This window comes from Lolium rigidum, chromosome 1 (assembly GCF_022539505.1).
Source record: "Lolium rigidum isolate FL_2022 chromosome 1, APGP_CSIRO_Lrig_0.1, whole genome shotgun sequence".
Classification (NCBI taxonomy): Eukaryota; Viridiplantae; Streptophyta; class Magnoliopsida; order Poales; family Poaceae; genus Lolium; species Lolium rigidum.
The window spans coordinates 14898304-14903500 of record NC_061508.1 but is presented as its reverse complement, the minus strand read 5'-3'; the positions used below and the strand labels follow the sequence as shown (position 1 = coordinate 14903500).

General features: G+C 51.3%; 1 pseudogene; it reads left to right on the top strand.

Moving 5' to 3' along the window:
• Positions 1-3033: 3033 nt before the first annotated feature.
• Positions 3034-4575, top strand: LOC124704447 (annotated as a pseudogene).
• The last annotated feature ends 622 nt before the right edge of the window (positions 4576-5197 follow it).

The window sequence follows — 5197 nt, the reverse complement described above, 5'->3', positions numbered from 1 at the left end:
AAAAGGTTTATCAAATAAAATTGGCTTTATGCAAATAACCTTAGAGCTTAGAACACTTCAATAGCAAGTTTAGTACTTACATTAGTATTAGATTGCGAGTACTTAAAAGTACTCACGGCTTTGTCCCTGGCTATTCAAATGGCCGGACTATGAAGCCGAGCAGCGATACGAGGATGACGACCAGCAGGACGTCTACCACAACTAGGAGCTTCTAACGTCAAGCGTTGGCCTCGTGGACTAGAGAGTCCTTGTATCTTACGCTTCCGCTATGAACTTGTGTTTGTTCGTTGATCAATAGATCAACTATTCGTGTAATATGGATCATGTGATTCCAAGTTGTAAGACCTTATGGTTTGTAATGAATGATGACTGTGATACTTAACTATTATGCCTCGCAACAACAATATTCCTGGGATTGCGATGTATGACATAATAGGCATTCGGACTTAAAAATCCGGGTGTTGACACGATGGAACCAGGCATACCTAGAAATCCACAATTCTTGTTGAACTCAAGAAGCCTTATCGTACCAGCTTCATTGGATGCTCGCAAATAAACCTCGCCGAACACCTTCACCATTGCAACGACAAAGCGCTTGACACACTTGATAGCTTGGCTCTCTCCCATTGCCAAATGGTCATCAACTAGATCAGCTGGTATCCCGTATGCCAACATATAGAAAGCAGCGGTGAACGTTTGCTCCGTACTATGCCCTAGTTCTCCAGGGCATTCCTCCGTTGCTCAAAGAACCTGTCAAACTTCTCGAGCTCCTCTGCAATTTTCTTGAACAAGTTGATGCTCATCCGAAAACAACGAAGAAAATAGCTCTATGGAAATGTGGCATTCTCCGCAAAATAGCTACGCATCAGCTTCTTGTGTCCTTCTATCCTCTCCTGCCACAATTTCTGTCGACCAACAATGGAACCACCATGACTCGGGCTCTTCCTTGCGCGCATAGCCTATTACCATCTCTTCTTCTTCTTCTTTTTGAATATCCCATTCTTCATCGATGAATCATATGAAGAGCTCATCTATCCATGAAGCGCAACAAATTCAACAAACGAACTACAAAATCTAATTCAAAGAAGGCCGACGCATACATTCAAACACCTTGCGGGCGCTCCGGATGAAGCGAGCTCGAGGCGGCGATTTGGCGATGGCGGAGCGCCGATTCAGAGGCATGGATGCGCGGCTACTGCAGGGAAGAGGCGCCTCATTGTTTTTCCGCGTCGGACTCGCCTGGTAGGCGCTGCGAATCCACCGGAGGATAAATGGGTGGATGTTTCGGTGATGGTGGAGCGGCGCGGGGAAGTTTCAGAGCGACAGTTGGACTTCACGCGCTTGCCTTTGCTTTTTCCGCGCGTGGTACCGCGTGCGCCAAATATCGAGCGCGCTGGGCTGCAATTTCGCGCGCTAGAAACAAGTTAGCGCGCCGTATGTTTATTGGTGCGAATTATTTCGACACCGACACGCTAAGCTGACGGCTTTTACCGCGCGGGCGCCTTTTTGAGCGTTTGTTGGAGATGCTCTAATGCAGTTGTGTTAAATGAGGGTTCATGAACTACATAGCATTGTATGTGTCATATGTTTTCCCAACAGATCGTCATAGTATTGTACGTGTCATGTGTTTGTCCATCAGACCATCATAGCCTACATATTCAAACGAGTTGGTTACCGAGAACCAATCTGAGGTTCAATGGTTATAAGGGTGGTTGTACCTCTAGCCTACCAGAGTTCAAACATCGGGTTTGACATCTGTGTGTCTCATAAAAGGTGGAATATTCATTCAGTTGGAGGCGACGTTCCTGTTGATATCAAGACGCATGTGGTGATTTCGTCAATTTCAAGATCCAATTCATCGGCTCAGTCATCCGAAGGTGCTCATAGGGGTAAGGTGTGCATGTGTTCGTTCATAGGGATGAGTGTATGCGCATGTATGTGAGCGTATTTGCACTATGTTTCTAAAAAAAAACGAGTTGGTTACCTTACACCTACGTAGCGTTAACTATTAATCACACAACTACCATATATATAGAAATGCTTGAAGTCACAAGCATAAACATGTGTGACAAGTCGAGGACTTGATAAGTTAAACACTGGACGACTTGGCATGATAAGCTAAAGACTTGAAGTCCCATATAATAAATACATAAAAGGTTTGCGATGATGCCACTCAAGTATGAGCACACAAAGTAACGCTATAGTTGCGGTGCATATTTAATTTCACTATCACATGTCAACTTGATTTGCTATACAAACCCCAGCCATAAAGCAAATGACTTCAAGACAGGCTTGACTTCATAAGTTACGTACAGATTGATGAGAGCACCAATCATGCAGCGAAATAATCTCACTCACTCTCGAGTCTAGCCTCAGAAAGTACCATCATCAGCAGGATTGGAGAGGAGTTTGAACTTTTTTCGGTTTTGCCTCGTTTACGGTGACTGATATGCGCTATTTGCGCTATTTTCTGAACTAAACCCGTAAATTGGCAGTTATTTTTCGATTTTGCTCAGTTTACGGACTCTGCTAGAGATACCCTTAGCAAGGCATCCAGTAGAGTACGGCGGACTGTGAATCTTGTAATTGAAAACGTACGGTAACTGTGGTAGGTGGTTTAAGGAACTATTTATAATTTTTATTACTTTTGAGATTTCTTAACTGCTGTTGATTGCTATAAATACTTTCCTGAAGTTTTCCGCGAAAAAGAAGTCGCTCAACTCAAGAACGTATATACGAGTATATGACCACACAAATTAACACTCGAGTATGCTAGATGCGGTGCATATTTGACTATCACATGTCAACTTGATTTGCTATAACAGCCCCACGTACTGCCCCAGCGATAAAAGAAAAGGACCTCAAGACATGCTTGACTTGATAAGTTACGCACATATTGAACACCAATCATGCAGCAAAATAATCCCACAGTTTCGAGAGTCTTGCTCTTGCCTCCGACGTCCCTATAAGTATGCACATTCACCTGCATGGATTTCCATCACTACCAGCCTATCTCTCCTTGGCTAGTCAACAATGGAGCTACCAGTACCACCACTGGCCACTTCCATTGTGCTATCCGCCATCTTCCTTTTCCTCTTCGTCAAAGCTACCTCCCACCGCAGCCGCAAGTACAAGCTCCCTCCTGGTCCAAAACCTTGGCCCGTCATCGGCAACTTCAACCTCATCGGCCCGCTCCCGCACCGCTCCATCCACGAGCTATCCAAAAAGTACGGCCCGATAATGCACCTCCGCTTCGGCTCTTTCCCCCTCATCGTCGGCTCGTCGGTTGACATGGCCAGGTTCTTCCTCAAGACCCAGGACGTCCTCTTCGTCGACCGCCCCAAGACGGCCTCCGGCAGGTACACCACCTACAACTATGCCGACATCACCTGGTCGCCCTATGGTGCTTATTGGCGCCAGGCGCGCCGGATCTGCCTCACCCAGCTATTCAGCCCCCGCCGGCTCGCGTCGATGGAGAATGTCCGCGCCGACGAGGTGCGCGCCATGGTGTGCGGCCTCTTCGCGGCATCGGGGCACGCAGTGCATCTCAGCAGGGACCACATGTCGATGGTGAGCATGAACGTGATCACGCGGATGGTGATGGGGAAGCGGCTCTTCGTGGAGGGTGCGACGGAGGGGCCGGTGCCGTCGCTGCAGGTGTTCAGGTGGATGCTGGACGAGCTGTTCCTGCTCAACGGCGTGCTTAACGTCGGCGACTGGATCCCGTGGCTGGACTGGATGGACCTGCAGGGGTACGTGCGACGGATGAAGAAGGTGGGGAAGATGTTCAACGCGCTCATGGAGCACGTCCTCGACGAGCACAGCGGCGACAACGGGCGTCGCGAGGGCGAGGTGGCGAGGGACATGGTGGATGTGCTCATGGAGATCGCCGACGACCCTGACCTGGAGGTCCAGTTCGGCCGCGTCGGTGTCAAGGCCTTCACCCAAGACCTCATCGCCGGCGGCACCGAGAGCTCGGCCGTCACCGTGGAGTGGGCCATGTCGGAGCTGCTGAGGAAGCCCGCCGTCTTCGGCGCGGCCACCGAGGAGCTAGACCGCGTCGTGGGCCGCGACCGCTGGGTGACGGAGGAGGATATACCAAACCTGCCCTACTTGGAAGCGATCCTGAAAGAATCGATGCGCATGCACCCTATCGTGCCGCTCCTCACCCCGCGTGTCGCCCGGGAGGACTCCACCGTCGGCGGCTATGATATTCCCAAGGGTGCTCGTGTGCTCATCAATGTGTGGGCCATTGGTCGGGACCCCGAGATTTGGGAAACTCCGTAGGAGTTTATGCCGGAGAGGTTCCTGGGGAGCAAGATGGGCGTGAGAGGGCAGGACATGGAGCTGCTGCCCTTCGGGTCCGGCCGCCGGATGTGCCCCGGCTATAACCTCGGACTCAAGGTGGTGCACCTGAGCCTGGCGAGCCTTCTGCACGGGTTCACCTGGAGGCTGCCGGATGGGATGAAGAAGGAGGAGCTGAGCATGGAGGAGGTGTTTGGGTTGTCCACCATCCGCAAGTACCCTCTCCAGGTCATCGCCGAGCCCAAGCTCCCCGCTCATCTCTATGTTTGAGTTTGATATTCCATGCATGCATGTGTGTTATGCTTCGTTGTACTCCCTACTAAGCACTCCCTCCTTCTCAAAATGTATTCCCCAATCATGAATGGTTCTTTTGTCAACCGAAAGAGTAATCCGTTTGAAAGAAACACGATACCCAGGAACAAGATTCTTAGCAACTCTAACAGAGGCTGAAAGATGGGCCGAAACCGAAAAATTCTGGCGATAATATGGGTTCATGCCAAAAGAGGCCCAGAACGGAGCCCGAACTCACGGTCTGGCCCGAAAAACGTGTTCTCGGGGGTCCGAGAAACTCGGCGGCCGCCCCGTATTAAAACGGACCATGGAGGGGAGTTCGGTTTCCAAACCCTACTCCCCTCCGCCGCTAGCACTCGCTCCGCCGTCGCGAGCCTCCTCTCCGGCGAGCAATTCCGCTGCCGCCACCACCCCTCCCTCTGCAATGGCGCGCGTAAGACGGGGCGGTAGGGGAGGGGGCCGAATCGGCGGCGAGAAGTCGGCAACACGTCCGCCGGGTCCATCGGGTGTGCGGTCGGAGGCGGCCTGCGCGAGGCGGGCGCGCTCCAACGAAGCTTGGAAGCGGGCGACACACAAGTGGCCGCGTGAGATGGCGCACCGG